Source organism: Bidens hawaiensis, unplaced genomic scaffold, assembly GCF_021521415.1.
Source record: "Bidens hawaiensis isolate Kalapana, Puna unplaced genomic scaffold, B.hawaiensis_p1.1 tig00038812_1, whole genome shotgun sequence".
Classification (NCBI taxonomy): Eukaryota; Viridiplantae; Streptophyta; class Magnoliopsida; order Asterales; family Asteraceae; genus Bidens; species Bidens hawaiensis.
In genome coordinates this window covers 69,131-93,139 of record NW_027505578.1, presented here as the reverse complement: position 1 = coordinate 93,139, position 24,009 = coordinate 69,131, and the positions used below count along the sequence as shown (strand labels likewise).

At 39.6% G+C, this 24,009-nt stretch overlaps 1 pseudogene; it reads right to left on the bottom strand.

Moving 5' to 3' along the window:
- Positions 1–4,385: 4,385 nt before the first annotated feature.
- Positions 4,386–5,023, bottom strand: LOC143614062 (short chain aldehyde dehydrogenase 1 pseudogene; annotated as a pseudogene).
- Positions 5,024–24,009: the final 18,986 nt, after the last annotated feature.

Sequence of the window (24,009 nt, the reverse complement as noted above, 5' to 3'; positions counted from 1 at the left end):
GTTAAATATTGTTACAAATTAAATCGTTACTTTATATATTTTCTATGTAGCACCGAAAATGATAAATATTTAAAGAAAATAAACACAATTTATCTTCTTCGTTTATGAGAGCACCCACAACAATTTGTGTGGCTCGTCTGGATTAGGTGGAAATGCAATTTATGCAAGTAGCCACCAAGCAACTCGAGGAAGTGATGTTCAATGATGTCGAGATATACTCAACACTCAAGCGTAACCATACCAAAGAAAGGTCAAGTTTTGGATGTGCAACGAGGAAACACAAAGAAATAAAAACAAGGATGTAACACCCCAACCCGGAGCGGGCTGACGTGTCACTATTACAGATATCAAATCAATGTCACAATCCAAAATACATCAAAAATCAATGCAACCTATGTCATATTATTAAACAAAAATGAATTAACTTTTAAAAAGCTTGAACTTCATTTTACTCTCATCACTGATCTCCCCGATTTCCCAAATTACCTGTTAGCAAATAAGACAGACACAAACAAGAAAATACGGCTGAGCCAAAAATTGCCCAGTAACGGAGAGAACAATAGCATAGGTAAGGACAGACGTAAGAGAATAAATATACGAACTTCAATTCAAACTCGAAACCAACCCTTTTTACCTAAACATATACTTAATAAAATTCGGATGTATGATCCGACACTTGGCCAGAACATGGTCAAACGCATGCGGAAATATATCAGAACTATAACAAAAACACCCAGAGCCAGAAACATATAACTTGTAGCATATAATGTGTGACGTGTAACATATAACGTGTAACATTTAACTGAACTATAATTAAATGCGAAACATAATCCGATACACGATCGGGACGTAATCTGAATATACTCAAATTTAACCAAATGAGTTTACACATATCAAAACGGACCAGAAATATAGCGAAACAAAATATAATTACTAAAATACACGACGATGATGTTAAAATAAATAGGTCGTGTAATACGGAAACACCCAGAGCCTAAACAGAGGGGTACACAGCTAGCTAGTCCATGCACCAAGGAGACGGTGTGGGTGGCGTGCACACATTGTTCCATCTCAAACAGAAGTCAGGAGTCAGGAGTCAGAAGTCGGAGCTAAGATCGATCTATACGCCTCTAAGTGGCCAAGGTACTACATGAGTACTTTCAGAGACGCCGTGAACTTTGATTACGCACTGTCACGATAAGTGCCATGTCAGGAGTCAGGAGTCAGGAGTCGGAGCTAAGATCGATCTATACGCCTCTAAGTGGCCAAGGTACTACATGAGTACTTTCAGAGACGCCGTGAACTTTGATTACGCACTGTCACGATAAGTGCCATGTCGTTGACGCCCCAACGACAAGTCAGAAATGCTCGGGTAACAGAGTACTGAACTAAAGTCGTATAACTAAAATATATTATATAAAATAACTGAACTCAAAATATAACCGACGCGTAACGAAAATCCGTACTACAAAGTAACGGAATAGAGTCAATACTAAAAGTGAACAAAAACAGAAACCGTACTACAAAGTAACAAAATAAAATTTATACTATGAGTGACAGAAACCAGAATCCGTTCTACGAAGTAACGGAATATAATTAATACTATGAGTGAAGGAAACCAGAAACCGTACAAAAGTAACGGACTACAAAAAAATACTAAGAGTAACAAAAAATACTAAGAGTAACAAAAACAGAAACCGTACTCTGAAGTAACGAAATATAATTAATACTAAGAGGAAACAAAAACAGAATCCGTACTCTGAAGTAACGAAATATAATTAATACTAAGAGGAAACAAAAACAGAATCCGTACAACAAAGTAACGGAGTATAAATAATACTAAAAGGAAACAAAAACAGAATCCGTACTACAAAGTAACGGAGTATAAATAATACTAAAAGGAAACAAAAACAGAATCCGTACTACGAAGTAACGGAATATATAATACGAAGAGTACACGAAAACAGATTCCGTACCTTACTAGTCGTTGAGCAAGCGAGTAAAGTCGAGTCGCTTTAATTCGTACTAACACCTACATTTTATTTATTTCAAACAATTTTCTTAGGTGTGCTAAATTGTTAAGTTCACTTGTTGGTTCCGACGTCGAAGACTTTTATACTTTTACACATCTCTTTTCGTTAGTTAGAATTCTCAAAACACCTTTTACGTCCTTCACATAGAATAACTAAAATTAATTTGAAAGGAATTTTAGAAAACTTTCTCATAACTTCATCATCATTATTATTATTATTATTAACTCATACTACATACAAGAAACAATACTATATTTTAAATATTTAATTACACACATTATAAATCATGCAAATATAGTAGATTTTTGGAGACAAGATTTATAAACAGAAGAAAAAGTAAATCGATATATTAATCTTTTGATATTATTAGTACATGAACATATATTTCTTCGTAACCCCATATCCAGATTTCGGTTTAGTCGTCGGAACAATCGAAATTTAAGAACCATATTTAACTGAACGAACAATTAACGGAGAGCATACTGTTACCTAGTAGCTGAACGGAATCAACTGGAAGTTAGGGTGGCGCAGCGAGCAACTGAATCAACACCGGAACTGCGTCGCCACAAGCATGGCGTAACACAATTAACATCGAAATAAGACTTTAACCAACAGAACAAATAACTAATTTGTATCAAGAGATCAGGAAGATTTTGAACGTTACCTAAACGCGAACCGAAAAACTGACTACGACGCCGGAGTCGTGTGATTTGCAGCGGCACTTGGTGGCACCGTGGCGGACGATCTTCGTTGCGAGACTAGATTAGGGTGGTAGTGTGATGGGTTTCTTTGGCAACACCAGTTAGTGGTTGCGGTGGCGGTTTAACTCGGAAGAAAACGGGGTTGTTGATGGTGGTGAATTCGGCAGAGAAAAACAACGATTTTGGGTTTTCCACGAAGGGAAATCGAGGTATGATATTTATATGAGTGATGAAGCCTATAAGTTTCGGGTAGTAGTTAGCTTTGGATTAAGATAACTCAAGAATCCTCGTTGGAGATGAAGACGTAAAGTATGCTGATTGTAATTTGAATTTTAAAAGAAGATGGCCATATTATTATCCCATATTTAAATTAGAGATTAAACACTTTCAACCTTTAGATTAGTTTAACAATTAATTTGAATTTAAAACACTACTGTATATTTTATTAGCTTTATCTAAAATTTTCGTCAACATTCCCTCCTCTTAACAAGATAATAACGTCTCTAATTTTTGACCAAATCTTTAATTTCATATAGTGTATTTTATCATGATCTATATATTTGTATCATATGTATCCCAACGTAAAAGTTAAAGAGAATAATAACAAAATATATATTAATAACATAAGATAAGATTCTATAAATCCAATAGAATTAGAGTGATTATAAGTATTAAATTATTTGCTCGGATGGATTTCGGATATTATAAAGGATGTGAAGATGGCGACAATCGTCTGTGGAATGGCTACTTCTCTCCAGGTACGGTATCCCCTACGCCATTTGTCATTCCTTAAAGTTGTAAACAATTTGTTAGAATACTATCCATACTTTCAACGACGACTGGTGGAAAGGGTTTTTTCGTCATCCAGAAATGAACATGTCAATTGGCATACGACATGACAGCCGACTTAATCAATGAATACATACGCATTGGTGAAAGCACAACACACGAGTGTTTACAAAATTTTTGTAGGTATGTTATTAAAATATATTATAACGAATATCTTATAACAAGACCTAAAGAAATTGGCATCCAACGGTAATTGGGCGCACATTCAGCACATTTAACGCATCGTGGTTTTCCCGAAATGTTGGGAAACATTGATTCTATGCATTGAGCATGGAAAAACTACCTTGTCACGTACATAGGACCAAGGTTGTCCCACAATAACGCTTGAAGTATTGATTGCATCGCACGATCTTTTAGAAACAAAGAGTACGATACAAAAAAAAAACGAACATTAACCGCTACTTCTCACCTAACATAACTCACAATTTTATATTTTTGTTTAAAATCATTCTAACTTTGAAATTGAAATATATTTTACCACTAGTATATATCCATTATTACTTTTTCAACATTTTTCTTGGAATATCTTATAAGCTTGTATTAATTTGTATCATGCTTTCAGAGTGTAATTGATGCATGGGCATAGCAGAAGAAATGAGAGTCAAACTTGGAGAACAAGTTGGTTATACTATTTGATCTTTAAATAATCATTACATATATAAACCATATTAAAGTAAAATAAATTTTATTCTTGAATGTTACATAAGTCACATAACAAATATCAAAATTCTCACAGATTATTATTTTTATTAATGCATGGCAGTACGTGATTATTATTATTAATTATTACCATGCATGTACTTTATTTACCTAAGCTTTCAAAAACTTGTTTAATAACCCTAGTGTAAGTCGGATTAGTAGTACTATAACCTCCATCAATCACCAAATTAACGCCAGTCACAAACTTAGCACCATCACTAGCTAAATACACCGCGGCCTCGGCGACATCCTCCTCCGTCGGCACGACCTCTTTTAACACCGCTGCCGCACACAAAATATCGTCCACGGCCGCTTTTTCCATCCCCATTGCATTTGTCAACAACGGGGTCGAAACCGACCCCGGTGAAATGCAATTAACCCTAATCCCATGTTGCCCTAATTCAACACACAAATTCTTCATTAACCCGACCACCGCGTGCTTTGATACCGTGTAAGCGTGCGGTGACTCACCCGAAACCACGGATGCCGAACTCGAAGTGAATAATATCACTCCGCGCTTCGCGGGTATCATAACCCTAACCGAATCACCAATAGTAATGTCACCAAATCCGAATAGTAATGTCACCAAATCTGAATATTATGTTAAAACTTTATTAAACGGTATAGTTTGATGCAGAGTATCAAACTTTATTCGCATTATGTTAAAACTTTGCGAATATTAAAAATGATTTCTATATAGGTCGCGCAACAATGACATAGTAATGTCACCAAATCCGACATTTGTCGTTGTTCACTTGTTCAGTTGTTCGAGGGCCCTTTTTTTTGCTTGCTCGCAATTATAAATTTTACATATCGTTCTACATTCATAGTTTTAAGCATTTTTTGGGGGATCTTTGCATGCCTCCTTTATTTTCTCTTGGTGTATATATAAACTAATATAATTTGCCAACATAAATATGTTATTGATGGCTTATGTCAGAAATATAGAATCCAATCTTCAGTATTCCAAATAATGAATTAATACCTAAATACAGATTGAAACAAGATCAACGAATACAAGAAAACACATAAAGATTTCATATCATCATCATGAATTTGATAATCTATTAATACATAGAAAACAACCGATAATCACATATCTGTGAAACCCTAAAGCGATGGAGACAAAGTCGTAACAAGTGTGATAAAGAGAACGAGACTGACTAACTAAAGAAACAACCCATGCATTCTCTTTTAAGAAGACAAGAATAAAAACGGGTCAGCCACATAAAACTCTCTAAGCCAAGCTTCAAGCCCATCTGCTACTAGACCAGCTCCAAACTCATTCTTCATTTAACCAACCTCGTTAACAATACACGAGCAACACGTTAGAACTAAAACATACAATATTATGTAATATTTTTATTTTACGACTTAAACTTAGACATATATCAACAATTATAATAATTACTAAGTTCTTTATTTTGTTGTTTAATTTTGAAGCTTGGTATCCCTAAAAGGAGACTGTATACTTTGGGATACAAATATTATTGGTTTGCATACATCTAACTCTCTAAAACCCTTATATTTGGCACGCTTTTCTGTTTGTGGGATTTTATACGATATCACATTTGTTGTGTAATCCTTCGTCACACCTATTTTTAAATGTAATATTATACTACATAATCCTTTTATTAGTTCAATTTTCGTGAATTCGTGTTTAATCACACACGACTGAAATAAATTTGGACCTTAAACTTTATATTCATATAAAAACTTTTAAATAAATATATTGCCTGTTTGTCTTTTGTTTTGATACGAAAGTCGATTAATAATTAAAAAAAATGCATCGACAAATATCCCATTCGTTGAAATGAATTTGCCAATTTGGATGAGACGAGGGTGCGCTGTTTTACGGAAATATTTATTTGACATTGCAGTATAATATGAATAGTGGGTCCATATAATTAAATTCATTGCAAATGGTCACATCGGTATCATATACTGTACTTAGATAAAAATCAAAATAATATTATCATGTTGTATGGCTATATTTAGTTAATGAGATTGACAATCATTACTCAAGATATATTATTATTATTATTATTATTATTATTATTATCAACTGATAAATAGAGTGAATTTATACCATACACTGCTGTTAGAAAGTACCGTATAAAATAATATAGCAAACATCTACTTCATATATACACACTACTACAAAATCAGAAATAAATATATGAAAATTCTTTAGCTACGTTTTAGCTAGATAAATCAAACTAATTCCGTAGCAAGATGTATTGCAAAATCCAGAAAAGATATATGAAAAAAAGTTTAATAAAGGTTGTAGCAAATTCTTTAGCTAAATCGTGAAATAAAAAATACAACAAAACAAAAAAGGATTTATATTGCACGTGATTAATAAAAGTATGAACTATGAACTAAAACACTATGTATGTTTATAACGTTGGCCATCTTTTATTCGGAGTTTTTCGTTACACACATCACGGTGCTCATCTTTAATTCCGAACTAATACACAATGTCGAGTAATTAATATGAGACTGTAACATCCCAAAGTTGTCAGTTTTATGAAATGTATAGAAAGTATAATTTACTTATAGTGATTAACATGAGGTGGATATTTTAATGAAAGAAAGAGTGAAGGGACTAGATTTGCTAGACTTTCTAATTCTTGATTATGATGGGATTAAATATAATTATAATAATCTAACTATCTAAATAATTGTCTACCATAAAATTCTATGTGTCCCTCTCAGGTTATTCCTCTCATTTTCTAGAGCCATCAGATTGTTTGATTTATAAATGGAGGCTTCTTTTTACCCAAAAAAAAAAAAAATGGAGGCTTCTCACGCATTTGACCCGAATTCGCGAGTATAGGTCTTACCAAACCCGGATAGTCTTTAAATGGGTTATAACATCTCAATTATTTGTAAAACTGTTTCATAATCAAATAATAATTTTCACGGGTCATGGGTCTCACCAAACCCGGATAACCCTTAAACGGGTTATAACATCTCATTTATTTGTAAAACAACCCCTTTTAATCATCAAAGAATAATTTTCACGGGTTATGGTTCTTACCAAACTCTAATAACCCTCAAATGCATTATAAGATCTCATTTATTAGTAAACAATTTCATCATCAAACCCTAATTTAATTTATCTATTTTACATGTTCTCCGTTGATGGTCTATCATCTCCATCGTCGGTTAACTTCTGATACTACCCATCATTGCCAACTACATCAATGCCCCTTTTTTCATTAGACATGTATTTGTGTTCATGTTTGTACATTTAAAATAATCAACATGCTCGTGTTCGTTTATGTTTGTTCGTTAAAAAAAACTAAAAAAACTAAACATCTCAACTGATAAAACCCAAACGTTAAAAAATATAATAACAGACTAATATATATGTATTAAATTAAAACAGAACTACGTTAAAAAATAAAATAAATCATCATAAAATAGCAAAACGATTAAAAACAAAACTTTAAATAAACTCTCGTAACACGAGAAGATCAAAATAGTTCATTATAAATACGGCTTAAATCACACATTTTTTTGCTACCCAGGGAACTAAAACTTTCAACACATAAAAAGACAATATTCAACACCTTAATATCACTACACCGAATTTATTATTGGTTGAATTGTGTTTTCTATAAAACAAAATCTTTGATACGGTGACACTACTATAACTTGGTAAAAGCACATTAAACAACCAAACATGATTGTATGAATATTTACAGTTAGTAACAATTTGCTATTTAAATGAAATATCATTGGCCATACATAAAAGTTGAATAGCAAAATAAATTATTAAAAACTTGTGTAGCAAACCAAACCTAAGAATCTATACTATATATAATGCATCAAATAAGGGCAAATTAAGACACCCATTTTTAAGTAATTTACAACACTTAAAGCATGAGATACATGTGTTAGTAAGGGTAAACTTGTCTTTTAAGCACAATCTATTCAACTTACAAGTTTGGTCCCTCATCTTTAACCATATTATGTTTTCAATTTAAGTTGTAAACTAACTTCCCACACATGCTTTTTAGACGACTATAACCTTTTCAAATGTTAATATTTTTATAAAAAAAATTACACCATAAAAACGAGCATTTTAATCTCTTTAATTTGGATATGATATTGTTATATAATTTTTCGATTTTAAATAAATTAATATGTTACTTAGGGGTGTTCAGTGTCGGTTTTGATGGTTTTTAAGTTAAACTTGTGAGTCCAATCGTTAATACTGATTTTTTTTGTCGTCCAAAACCAAACTCAACCATTGAAAGTTGAAACCGAATCGTTACCATCGGCGTGGTTCTAATTTGGTTTCACAATTTAAACTTTAATAGTTATGTAGATATTATTTTTAATCATGTCAAAAAAGAAATATTAATAAAAAATAAAAATGGTGCCAATGTCTTAACTCATTGAACCCCACAGACAGGCTTTGTTGTCTTTCTTGGGTTGGTTGGGGTAATGATGACATGACATGCATGAATCGATCTTCTCGAGTCAGCATTTGTATTTTCTTCAACCATTTCTAGCCTGGCCTCCATGTTGGCATGTCATGTATGGGCTATAAAGACATTTATATTTATGCCATCTCAATAATTCATGCATGTAAAAGTGTTACTCTATTTCTATTTTTTAAAAATACCGTATAATATAATTGGATAAAAGTATTTAGTTGATCATATATTCAAATAAGCTTTTATCAATTAGTGGAATATATATTATGTTTTTCATAGTTATCAATAGGATTGACTATAGCTTGGAACAAAAGAACACTAACAGAGAGTCAGAGACCAATTAACGAATACAATACAGATATCTCTATTGATAACGATTTATGATATGTCTCTCTAAATAAACCGAACGAAACGTGTGTGTATATAATCCTAGTGATACAACAAAATCAATAACATGTTACATAGTTCAAAATTTTCAAATTATTTTTCCTTTTAACATTTTTTAAAACCGTGACCTAGAATACTGAAGAGGTAGGTCCCAGCAGAGCCCAGTTGGACCCGCAAGACTCACCTTAAACAGGGACGTCTGCGCAGAGACCAACTGGATCCGCAGGACCAACCATGCTCAGAGACGTGACGTCCTTACGCGCAGTATGCAAGCTGGTCCCGCAGGAAATGCCTCCCATGGTGAAGGACTCCGCCTGTTCCCGCAGCCTCGGATACAAGCCATGAGGGAAGGCCACCCGCGCAGCATGGCTACACGCACTAGGTACTTAGCTCTCGATCATTCAGTGTCACCTGAAGGAATGAGCAAAGCCGGGAGCAATCCCGCACAGAGGCGGGAGGGGGAATACTCCCGCCCAAATAAGCCAGTCTGTATACTGAAGGACCTTTTACTGTACCTGACGAGGTATGGGCGAAAGATCTGATCAGGGATACGACAGCTCACTGATACAGTATGGCGAGCAGCATGCTCCTGTACTGTATCACTATTAAGCCGCTGCCTACTCACCAACGACTGTCATACCACGTGCGTAGCCGGCAGTTGGTGGAAAGGGAATAGTATACAGCAGGCCTGGTCGCTATCAGCCGCTGCCTACCCACCAACTACCAGCAGGGCACGTGCGTAGGCTACTGTTGATGAACAGGAACACTGTTGCAGCCGGCCATACCTCCTTGGAAACCTACATCCGGCTATAAATACCCCAAATGGTATGATCATCTAAACACAACATATCTTACTACATTATCATCATAATATACCTGATATCTGCTCTAGCAATCTCTTAATATACTTTTATATTTAAAGAGCAATCTAGTCTGATTCTCACGCCGGAGGGTGGTCACAAGGAGGAACCCCCCCCTTCTCAGTGACGAGCTCACGGTGTCTGTTTTGCAGGTTATCAGAAGAACCATCTTCCAAGGGTCTAACCCCTCGTGGGAAACATCTCTCCAACCCCCAGGTTACCAGTAATCTGCCCGGGGTCCGGTTAGTGTTTCTTCAAATACGCTTTTATAATCATACTCATAAATATGTATAATTTATTAGAACTCAAAATCACTAGACACCTTAATACCAATAGTCTAATAGCCCTTTGGTTCTTATTAATTTACATAAATATAGTTTCTCTAAAACCTGATATTTGCCAATTAAAAGACAAAAAGTTATAGTATTTCCATAGTCCTATAAATTTCAGGTCAAGTAAATTTATACCAAAAGTTGCATGTTTTGAAGCGTGACGTTGTTTAAGTCGTTCAAAAAAAAATGGTAGCTATTGTGGTAATCATGTCGGTTTGATAGGTTTGAGTCATTGAACCTAAACACTACACATATGTTAATTCGTGTAAAAGTCATCAACACTAGCCTATACACATTCTAAATCATGTAACCTAAAGATACATATTTAACTTAGTTATTTAAAAAAAAGTTGTTTAACATGTCATAAACTGGTAATAACAAAAGGTTATACAAGTCGTAACGAGTTAGACACAACGACATGAATTTTGATTATCGTTGGTCATTTCACTAATTGCCACCTCTATTTGTAGTAATCATTTGGTTTATCTCAGTTTTATTTGTTCAAACGAGTTGGTTTTAATTAACTTACGAATATTATAAATCCCATGATAACCGAATTGTGGATTACAGTCATATATATCCAGCATAACAAAACTAAAAATGAAAGTATTATACATTTCTTTTCCCTTAAAACTACAAATAAAACTACAAATAAGAAAAATATAATATAACCATATGTCAACATGGGTATATATATAAATTCAGGTTAGTCAACAAATTGTTTTGAATGAAAAAATCATTTATGGATTGTCGGCATACTTGATTACACGGTATGATTCTACATTATTGTGAAAAGAAAATGTCAAAAAATAATCTATATAAATGAATAGTTTGTTCAATCAAGAATCATATATTCATTAAAGTGAAAATGAAAGCTCTTAGTTAATATTGGATATAGTTTCTATAGGTTGTGTGTAATGAAGGGGCTAAAATTGGAGGCGAATTGTGATACGTGATGCTCAGTCAGCAAAGGAGACGAATTTGTTTTTGAGGTGTAATGGTGTAGGGGCTACAAGTTGGGCCCACAATATCTTTTTTTAGTATTTTCTTTTTATAATTAAACTAATCAAATAAAAACCAACTTATTTAAATAATTAAATAAAAATGCATTAAAATTAAAAAGAAATACCAAAAAAATAACTAAAAAATACATAACTAAAAATATAAAAAAAACATATAGCTTGGTTGGCGTACATGTTTAGGTTCGGGTCGGGAAATTGAAACAGTTAGCTCGGTTGGTTTAGGTTCATCGGGTTCCATTGTAAGTTCACGTTCGGTTGGTTTTGCGAACCATGGTGTTGACCGAAAGGAGGGAATGGGTGGTTCAGTTGGTTCGAGTTGTTTCTAGGATTCATTTTGCATATACATATACACACACACACACCATATATACATATACATACACACACAACATATATACATATACATATACATACACACACAACATATATACATATACATACACACACACAACATATATACATATACATATATATACACACACATACATATATGCACACGCAAAATCCATACATACTGGCCCCACCAAGAAGAACAATTCGCTGGACAAGTTAATGTCGCCTCCCCACATTTCGCCCCACAATTCGCCTAGGGGGGCGGTGTTCGCGCCCCAAATCCCCTACTTTTTGCCCCTTTTCTCCCCCACTACACATGGCCTTAGAAATATAAAAAAGTGGGACCCTAAAAGTGTCACTAGTACAGAAAAAACTCATTTTAAAGTGGTTAAATGTGGTTTACATAATGGTTTCAAAACCGTTTTACACGTCACGTTGCAAAATGTATTAAAAATGGTTTGGAAATCTGTGTAAAATTTCGAAAACTGGTGTAAAATGGTTCACAAAAACGATGCTTCAAAACCGTTGTAAAATGGTATTATAAAACAATACTTCAATACCAAAAACAACGCTTTTTTGTAGTAAAGAAATATTGAAAAGACCATTGTACATGATATTAAAACAACGCGTTTTTGATTATATAAAAAAAACGGTTCTACACATTTGGCTTTTTTTTAAATTAAATTTATATTTGCAGTAATCAACACAATGTAATAACCAAAAGCTCAAAATCCAATTTAAATACAAAAATCGTTTCACATTTATACAAAACTGGTCTAACCTATAAATAAAATCTAAACATATATATATATACACACACAATGTTATTTCTACTTCCCACATTTGTTCAAAATGTTTACTAAATAACATTCGTAAAATCTTCAAAATCGCATACGCATATTCTTTAATAGCTTGAGCAAGAAACCATATGTCCTTCCTTTCTTCGATCGCATATGCATATTTTCAATAGTTTGAGCAAGAAACCTATTTCGGTCCAGCTAAAGATATATATAACACATATCAAAATAAGAAGACCGACTCTACGAGTCATGTATAAAATGGATCACCGAGTCATTTACATGAAATTGCAACTTTATTAAAGTAGGTTTTGATTCAAACATTTTATCAAACAATTAGTGTTCATTATAAGTTATATATGGAATAAACATTAAATGAGTCTTAACTTACATTATGAAGGAAAACAATATTTGAAAGTTACAACACATAATAAATTTAGTTTGTCTATAACACAAATTAGTTTATGTGAAAGTTACTTTGACTGATTCAATAAGTCATATTGTATTGGATTAGAAAAAAACAGTTTTAACGTTGTTCAAATAGACAATGTTGATCACTAACATCTCCTTTACATAGGATAACGATATAAAATCCTCATTTAAGCTATTTATCAAACACTTTGTGTCATTACGTTTTCTTATTGTTTTATGCTTCTTTCATTTTTAAACAACTCCGATAACAATATATCACTCTCTTTTTTAAATATTAATTAACCTATAGGGAATTATTGCAAAAGTTTCTTCCTTTAATTAGCAAATTTACGAATTTAGTGAATGAATGCGGTCATTAAATGGATAGTAACTATGTAGCTACATCAGAGACATCAAACAATCATCAAGCTCACCATAACAATGACTCTAAACATATACAATAATATTCAAATCGGTAAACACAAACACATAATAAACAAATCATTACTGAAATTATTAAAAGTTAACTAAGATCTTCAACTTTAACATAACAAAATCAAGCCTCATAAACCCTGACTAAACTTATAAACACAATAAACGATGTATACCTCATTTTAAACAAATTCCAATACACACAAATACAATTTGAAGAGTGGAGAGAGAGAGAGAGAGAGAGAGAGAACATTTAAGAAAACCAAATTTATAGATTAGATAGGAAAGATAAATATTTATGAAAGTTTTCAAATGAGAAAAATGAAAGCACTATACATTAGTGGGAGGGAACCTCAAAAGTGGTTTTCTAGACACACCAGACATTATAGGGCTATACATTGTTGGGAGGGGGGGGGGGCTATACCCGCCCATATAGCCACCGTATAGCCCTATACAGGGTATATAGGGGGTGTCCCTAGTAGGACCCCTAAAAATATTAAACAACGCTAGTTTTCAATAAACAACGCTACGTACAATAAGTTCAATAAACAACACTAGTTTTCTCTTATATACAACGACATGCAATGGTAGGAGGGACCTCAACTTTAAACACCGCTAGCTTTCAATAAACAACGTTACTTTACAATAAGTTCAATAAACAACGCTAGCTTCTTCTTATCTATAACGGTGGGAAGGAACCTCAAAACTATAAACACCGCTACTTTTCAATAAGTTCAATAAACATCGCTAGTTTTCCTCTTATATACAACTATATTCAGTTGTGGATGAAACCTCAACATCTTAGACAACGCTAGTTATCAATAAACAGCGCTAATTTTCAATAAGTTCAATAAACAATGTTAGTTTCTTCTTATTTACAACGGGTTTAGAAAACTGTTCTTTTTAAAAGGGCGGATTACATCTTATTCAACGGTTGACATGTACACCGTTGTAAAATATTTTTATGACCGGTGCTAATAGACTTTTTGTAGCAGTGTGACGCACCCTTACATCTTCGGGTTAACTGCAACCTGCTTGAGAACCGTCATTAAAGGGTGTTACCACAAGCCGCTTGAGAGTCATCTTTGTAGTTTTTAAGGGCATCGCCATGACCCGTTAGAGAACTATTACGGAACTGAAGAGGTAGGTCCCAGCAGAGCCAGTTGGACCCGCAAGACTCACCTTGAAAAGGGACGTCTGCGCAGTTGAACCCGCAAGACTCCTTAACGGATGTCTGAGCGGTTGAACCCGCAGGACTTAAGGGACGTCTGCGCAGAGACCAACTGGATCCGCAGGACCCACCATGCTCAAGGACGTGACGTCCTTACGCGCAGTACGCAAGCTGGTCCCGCAGGAAAAGCCTCCCAATGGTGAAGTACTCCGCCGGTTCCCGCAGCTGCGGATACAAGCCATCAGGGAAGGCTACCCGCGCAGCAAGGCTACACGCACAAGGCACTTAACTCTCATAATAATTCAGTAATGTCACCTGAAGAAGGAATGAGCAAAGCCGGGAATACTCCCGCCCAAATGAGCCAGTCCGTACGATACGGGAGGATCTTTTGTACTATACCTGACGAGGTATGGACAAAAGATCTGACCAAAGATACGACAGCTCACTGACAACAGTATGACGAGCAGCACGCTCTTGTACTGTATGTCACTATTAGCCGCTGCCTACTCACCAACCTGTCGGAGGACGTGCATAGCCTGGAGTTGGTGGAACAGGAATAGTACACAGCCGGCCTGGTCACTATCAGCCGCTGCCTACCCACCAACTACCAGCATTGCATGTGCGTAGCCCACAGTTGGCAGAACAGGAACACTATTCAGCCGGCTGTACCTTCTTGGAAACCTACCTTCGGCTATAAATACTCCAACACCTTGGAATGGTATGATCATCTTGTATCTCATATCTCATATCTTGATATATTACCTGATATCTGCTCTAGTCATTCTCTTAATATACACTTATATTCAAGAGCAATCTAGTCTGATTCTCACGCCGGAGGGTGGTCACAAGGAGGTACCCCCCCCCTTCTCAGTGACGAGCTCACGGTGTCTGTTTTGCAGGTTATCAGAAGAACCATCTTTGCCGGATCTAACCCCTCGTGGGAAACATCTATTTAACCCCCAGATTATCCGTAATCTGCCCGGGGTCGATTAGTGTTTCTTCATTGGCGCCATCCGTGCATAAAAGCTAGAACTTAATCCTTTTCAGTTTTCTCAAAACTTCTGGAAAGATGGTTAAAGTTACTCCGGTCCCAAAACCAACGAGTGACCAAGAAACCCCAGTAACCATAACCCCAGCTACTGGGGGGAATACCGGCGACTATACAGTTTTTAAGAACACTACCCCGGTTACCCAAACCGGGGCAAGTGCAGTAAAATTTACGAACACTACCCCAGTTACCCGAGCTGGGGAAAGTGCAGTAAATAATCTCTCACTGGGATTCACCGATACCCAGTTAGAGAGACAACGAACGAGGCTCCCCCGCCAAACACTCGATGAAGTTAAAGCGTGGGCGGAAGCACGTCAAAAAGAATTCCAAGCTAAGTTGGATGAACGCTTACGTTCACTCCAACAGGCTGATGAATTCGGAGAGTACTTGGACGATGATTCGGAGGAATCCGATAGTGACGCAAACCCTCGTTATAGGGCGAAAGGGAAGCGTAAGGAAACGGACTCCCAATCGAGAAGGCATTTTGGAGAAACCTTCAAACCAAAAAACGCGGGTGGAAACCCACGTGACTTCTCCAAAGCATTTAGACCAACTGCTGCAAAGGCGGGAACGTCCAAATTTGCAAGGGACATTGCGGAAGCAATCGCCCCGAAAAGTGCCAAACAGATGTCCAACATCGGCACTTACGATGGTATATCTGATCCAGACGATCATTTGAACAGATTCATAACGGGGGCAACCGTCAGTAGTTGGACAGAACCTACGTGGTGTTACATGTTCCAAATGACGCTTGTTGGGGCAGCTAGAGCGTGGTTCGATCGTCTACCGGTCCACCACATCTACGATTGGGCAGACTTCCAGCAGAAGTTCAGCCAACACTTCAGCCAACAAAGAAAGTATACCGAAGAGCAATGGACAATCCTCAATTGCATCCGAGAGGAAGATGAGTCTTTACTAGACTTCATCACGCGCTTCAATTCAAAGAAGCTAAGTCTGGGCACTATTAGCGAAGATCTTGTTCGCGCTGCTTTCATCCAGGGCGCGAACGACCCAGAGCTCATCCGCACCTTAACAGGTAAAGATGGCATGCCGTCCACATTGGATGCCATCATGACAGCAGCTAAACGCTTTGCGGAAACGGAGAAGCAACTGGGTAGAGATCTCCCCCAGAGCACAAACCTCTACACCCAGAAAACAAGAGAAGACAACGTCCTTACCGCCCGACTAAACAAAAAGCGGAAGCTAGGCATTTGGCAGTCAAGGGTAAACTTTGACACCTCATCCGGCTTGCAACATCGGTTAGGCGGAAGGGATAACGTACAGTCGAACCAGAAATCCAGATGGACGCCACTCACCAAAAACGTCACCGAGATATTCGCCACTGAGAAGCTCCCATGGCCAAATGCTCCAATAATCCGACATCGTCACAATGCTGATCGGAGCAAATACTGTGACTTTCACAGGACAAAAGGCCACAACACTGAAGAATGCACAGACGTGAAGGACATCGTCGAAGCATTTGTCAGAGATGGGACGCTCGCGCACCTCGTGGCGTAACGAACGCTGAGCAGGCTGATGCGTGTAGAACCCCAGTTGGGGAAAACACGAATAAAACTGCAGCTTCAATGTTGGAGACTACATACTGCGTAAACAACGAGATTCCGAACCAAGTGCATATCGACTCGAAAGGCTCGATGACACTCCCAAGAACATGGAAGGGAGCTCAATTACACAATCTGCATGTAGATCAATTCCAAACTTGTAAAAGAAAAGGCCCAGAGCCACTTCTAATGGAAATGATTCTCCTTATCACATTGACGCTGATGATCTTACATTTATACTTACGAACTTTCCACACTGATATGCCGGTCTTCACCGCATACATAAGTGGGGAAGTAAGTCGTTGCTTGTGGAAGGCGGTAAAACCCACATAAACACAAAAAACGGCAAACCTTCACGCAGGTCAGTCATAGGTAAAGTTTGGTCATCCCACTAAATGAAAGTGCCGGTCTTACCCGCACAAATCATGATAGAGGAAACCGAACTAACCTATTGACAACCACGCGTCGAACGGTTAACTTATTCAAAATACTTAGAAAATTTCTAACAGAAGGATGAGGAAAACCTCCACGCAGGTCAGATGTAGGTAAAGTTTAGCCATCCTACTAAGTGCAAGTGACGGTCTTACCCGCACAATCACAAAGGAGGAAGCAAAACTTCAACCTATTATCTACCACGTTCAAAGGTTAACTTATTCTAAACACTTAGAAAATTTCTAAGGAAAAGATGAGGAAAACCTCCACGCAGGTCAGATATAGGTAAAGTTTAGCCATCCTAAGTGCAAGTGACGGTCTTACCCGCACAATCACGAAGGAGGAAGCAAAACTTCAACCTATTATCTACCACGTTCAAAGGTTAACTTATTCAGAACACTTGGAAGGTTGCTAATTTAAACTAAAGTATGCACGAGCAAGTCATATAACGTTTATAAAGCAAGTCATCCAGTGAAAGTAGCGGTCCTACCCGCACAAAGATTTATATTTCATAATTATTCAAGTATTACAAGAATGGCCGGGTAACTACCCGCCTACATGAATATAAATCTATACAATGTAAACCTATCCTAACAGTGGGAAGGGATCTTAAGGTTCAAGCTTCAGGACCACTCCCTCCAAACCCACTTGTACCCGCACCATCAGTTGGCTGTGGCGGTTCAAGGAAGGTCTTTAGAATGGCTAGCCCATCATCAGCAGCAGCAACTTCGTTCACCTTCTCCACCACCGGATGCGGGAAGGCGGCATACTGGTTCACTGCTTGGTCATATACAGCTTCAGTATCCACATCATATAAAGGGAAGTTGGAAGGCGGGATGCCTTTCTCAACGAACCCTAGACCAAGCAGGAAGCCGGCCTTTTCCCCATCCTCATGAGAAGCGTTGAGGGCTGCGCTCATGGCATCATCGTATGATGTGTCCTTGAAGACTCGATGCACAACCTACAAGAAAAAATACAAGTATCAAAACCTTTTCTATTTACAAAGAAAAGCGTAAAGATATTATGAAATTACGCATACCTGAGACAACGCTTCTCGAAGAAGCCATTCCTTGGCAACCAGAGCCTCCTGGAGGGCAGCTTGAGCTTGGTTACGGGCGCGTTCGGCTTCACTTTTGTTAAGGTTGGCAAGCAACACTTCCTTAGCAGCAGCCTCTTCAACGCCCTTTAGCTTCCGCTCAGTGTGGTCAAGCACGCCCCTCTGGTCCAAGATCTCTTGGAGCTTCTTGGCGTCTTCCATAGCCAAGGCATCATGAGCCTGCTGGAGCCTCTCTAGCTTGGCTTTAAGCTCCTCATTCTCAATGCGTAGAGGCTCAGCAACAGCTTCAGCCTTGGTGGCCCTTTCAGTTGCGTTCCGTACAGTTTCCTTAGCCAGCCGAAGCTGTTCATTAACAGCTTGGGCAGCCTTGGAACGGGCCTCGAGACGGGTCTGAACTTCAACTTCAAGGGCCTGGAAGGCCTTCTCCTTTTCCGCAGCCACTGCGGCAAGCCTCTTGTTCTCCTCCCGGATGGCCCGCACCTGAGCCACTTCCAGGCTACGCGCCGTCTTTAACTTGTCGTTTTCACGACAAAGTAACTCGACGCGCGGCTGCATCCGGGCAAGGAGAATCCGCAGTTCATTCGACAGCCTACCCTCCTGGTAGCTGGACATGGCTTCCCCCAGCGCACCGGCGGGGGCGGCGTGGCGCGCCCATTCGACGCATTCTACAGGTGTCCGAAGGGTTGTTCCTCGGCGGATGTTCCATCGTGGAACATACACTTCATTGGAATCCGACACTGCAAAAGCAAAAAGCAGTTAGGAAAAGATGATAAAAAAAATATATAAAATAAAGGCCAAAATAACCCTACGCACCTGTAGGGTCGACGACAGGCCTGTAGCCGCCAAACCCATCACCCGAACCTAACGGATATCCATTCAAGAGGTCAGGCAGATGGGAAGGAGGCAGAGATTGGCTTGACGCCCCAACCCCGGACATACCTGAAGGACCTGCCGTAGTCGCCGGCGCCGGAGGAGGCATAGCGGAGGCCGCCGCGGTAGAAACCGGCGGAGGTGAACTCACCGGAGGTGAACTCACCGGAGGTGAACTCACAACCGCGGCCGTGGCTGCGGAAGAATCCACAGTAACATTCACCGCCGGCTCAGTGAAGGAATCAGTAAATATGGCACTGATAGCCGGCGGAGAGGTCGTCACAGTTGGAACAGTTGGCTCAACTGGGTGAGCAACTGAACCAACTGAAGCAGGCGCAGTCGCCTGGGTCATCGCCTCAGGTAGGTTGACCAAGCCTACCGTCATGGGTCCGGAGGTGCTCCTCCCCGCTCCACCCTGGAATGCGGTAGCATCCACGCCTGCACGAAGACAAGAAGATATAAGTATAATGGTGGAAAGCTATGAAGTTAAAAGTAAAGGAAGTTTGTACTTACGGGTTTTCTTGAGCCTAAAGGTGCGAACAGGCGGGGACGAACCCGATGGAGCCGGCCTCTTCACGCCGCTCACCGTCGTCCTGGGCTGCTCGGAGGTGACAGTCGTCTCAGCCTCCAGGGCAGTGGTCTTATCACCACCAGGGTTCCCCGCCACCTCCTCGCTTTCGGTCTCTGAATCAGACCGATTCACCGGATCGGCAGTGGAGGCAAACTTCGCCTTCCCTTTCCCGCCGGCAGCCTTCTTTTTACGTACCAACAAAGGACCATCTGCGGATTCCTCGTCAGAAGATGACAAGATTAGAGGAATTCCCGCAGAGGTTTGAGCATTGAGAGGGCGAGGGTCAAAAAGTTCTTTACCTGGCCGCCTGGCGCTCAGGATCTCGTGGCCTGGCGGGTAGACCTCCACGAACCGATCCGCCGTCTGTTCAAGGATGGGCAACTCGTTCTCATCTAGAGCACGAGTACCCATCCGAGCGGGACCATCACTCTCCCGCGGCTGCAGGAGCGACTGCAAATCATTCCCCTCTGAAAAAAAAAAGAAACTGTTAGAAGAAAAACCTATATCAACAAAGAAGACAGAGCATACCGTAAGGGACAGAGTTCAAACCGTATTCGAGGACGATGGGAACCTGTGACGCCTCCTTCCACACCCGGCTCATCCCGAACATCACCATCCCGGACTCCGCAAAGCGGTACACCGGAGTCTGGACCCGGGAGATCTTGGCGAACCACTCCGCCTCCTGGTAGTTGAGGGCGTGAAGGGTGGGGAGTGCTCTCCCATTCTTAAACGTCATCGCAAGGGGGACGACGCGAGCGGAGATATAAAAAAACTCCTGCTTCCACGACCGAAGACTGCGCTCGGTGGCGCAGATCTTCAAACCCTTGATCCGATTGACCAAGGTGTACCACCTCTGGATGCACCTCCAGGAGTAGAAGGTCATCAACCGATCTACGTGGGGCTCCACGCCCAGAATGAGGCACACCCACTCAAAGTGGCGGATCTTGGCGATCGCCATCGGGTGTACCTCCGTCAGATGCACACCGTGCCTCTCCAAGACACGGTATACAAACTTCGTCAATGGGAACCTGAGATTCCCATAAACGAATAATGCAGCGTACACCCCTATCTTGCCCTTGGGGGCATCGTACACCGTCTGGTGTGGCTCCGGAAACTCAGGCTCGAACGGCTCGAGCTTGAACTTTCGGACGACGTACTGATAGAGGTCGGCCGGAAGAGCACACTGGCACTCGCCAGCAGTACTCTTGTCATCCTTATCGGAAGTGGACGACGGATTCTCGACGAACACGTCAGACTACTCGGCAAAAGAAGACATTCTGGAAGGATGAAAGGCAACGATTTCAGAGAATATTCGCCGGAAATCGCTTAGAAGGAGAAGATAGAAGTGAAAGTGTGGATTACAAAGGACCCTCTCCCCCTTTATATACTCATCGCAATAAATGCGATGAATTTAATGCGGAAGAGAGAGAAATCACAGGTGCAATGAAACTATGACACGTGCAGGGAATTGAAGCCAAGAATACCTCGGCAACCAAGTAACCATAAGACGGGTGCGAGTACAGTGTCAAGGCAAAACCCTTCACATACTTAGCACCCGCAGGGAATTGAAGCCAGGAATACCTTGGAAGTAAAGTAACTATAAGACGAGTGCGGGTACAGTGTCAAAGCAAAACCCTTCACAAACCTAGCACTCCGCAGTGAATTGAAACCAAGAAGGATCTTCTGGGCAGTGCTTGCGGAAACGGGAATAACATCCCCGCATAGCGGGAACGTCGAGAACTAGATTGTTTGAACCTCCAAGATGGAATTGGTTGTTTAAACATAATTGATCACTATGTTCAAAATTACCAAAACCTCATGGAGAATCTACACAAGTGGAACCCAACGCTCCTGACTTGCGAGGAGGTTACAGACCTACCCGCATCACACCCAAAGATCAAGCAGAAAAGTCGGGAATTTCTGCACGTGACATTTGGACTTCCGCGGGAAGAATCCCCATGGAAAACCTTAAAACTAAAACCTTTTCAAAACCCCTTGTTTAAGTCCAAAAGTTTACCTCACTTATTAACAATTCATGAGAAGAACATTGGACTGGGGGGACTTGAAGAGGTAGGTCCCAGCAGAGCCCAGTTGGACCCGCAAGACTCACCTTGAAAATGGACGTCTGCGCAGTTGAACCCGCAAGACTCCTTAACGGACGTCTGAGCGGTTGAACCCGCAGGACTTAAGGGACGTCTGCGCAGAGACCAACTGGATCCGCAGGACCCACCATGCTCAGAGACGTGACGTCCTTACGCTCAGTACGCAAGCTGGTCCCGCAGGAAAAGCCTCCCAATGGTGAAGTACTCCGCCTGTTCCCGCAGCTGCGGATACAAGCCATCAGGGAAGGCTACCCGCGCAGCAAGGCTACACGCACAAGGCACTTAACTCTCATAATAATTCAGTAATGTCACCTGAAGAAGGAATGAGCAAAGCCGGGAATACTACCGCCCAAATGAGCCAGTCCGTACGATACGGGAGGATCTTTTGTACTGTACCTGACGAGGTATGGACAAAAGATCTGACCAAAGATACGACAGCTCACTGAAAACAGTATGACGAGCAGCACGCTCTTGTACTGTATCTCACTATTAGCCGCTGCCTACTCACCAACCTGTCGGAGGACGTGCATAGCCTGCAGTTGGTGGAACAGGAATAGTACACAGCCGGCCTGGTCACTATCAGCCGCTGCCTACCCACCAACTACCAGCATTGCATGTGCGTAGCCCACAGTTGGCAGAACAGGAACACTATTCAGCCGGCTGTACCTTCTTGGAAACATACCTTCGGCTATAAATACTCCAACACCTTGGAATGGTATGATCATCTTGTATCTCATATCTCATATCTTGATATATTACCTGATATCTGCTCTAGTCATTCTCTTAATATACACTTATATTCAAGAGCAATCTAGTCTGATTCTCACGCTGGAGGGTGGTCACAAGGAGGTACCCCCCCCTTCTCAGTGACGAGCTCACGGTGTCTGTTTTGCAGGTTATCAGAAGAACCATCTTTGCCGGATCTAACCCCTCGTGGGAAACATCTATTTAACCCCCAGATTATCCGTAATTTGCCCGGGGTCGATTAGTGTTTCTTCAGGAACCAATACAGATGATTGCTTATATGGTTGATGAGGCAGGGTAGATATCATGGGAAGTTTTGAAGCTAAGTTTTATGATATAGATTAGGTTGACATCAATAGGAATCTACCATGAGGACAATTAGTACCGACAACAAGATACTGCTAATTGTTTGCTTCAAGTTTAGGTTACTACAGCTGCTAGCTGTTGTTGAAGCGGGTTATTACTTATAGACGTAGGGAGTTCACGTAGGTATGCGAGCGTGAGATGTTGAACAAATATCCCAATCAGTTAAGTTGATATATATGAGGGGCAGAAATGTGATATCCTAAAATTCTATAATGTAGTAGTGTTTGATCGTTGGCATGAGAATGCGTCGGGATAGCAGGACACACACAAACAACAAAACATGCTGCTAGAGTTATGATCCCAATATCAACAAATACTAACAATGATTTACCCTTTCATATTAACTCTTCACACAGACCATGCCCAATTTAAAAACGATTGGCTATATATAGATTGCAATTTTTGAAATCAACAACTAATGGTTGAAATACAATTGCTTCGATTGTCATTTATTAAAAACTAATCATGTGCCCACGTGATACAATGGGTTATGCGCGCAACCCTGATGATGGTACATTCGAAACCGAAATTGGATGCGTACCTCGTGCAAAGGCAGTAACTAACGATTTAAGATGCATTATCGATACCTAAATAAACGTTACATGCATTAAACATGCTTAACTGACATTGCGCGTGTAACTCACGTTGATTACTCGTGAGTTACGTGGTGATGAGCGCTTACCAAGGTTTGGTTATGCACGTTACGTGCTGGATGCATGTTTATTGGGTCTGGTACGTGTAAACAATGTCATTCATGTAACCGATGCCTAACCGTACAA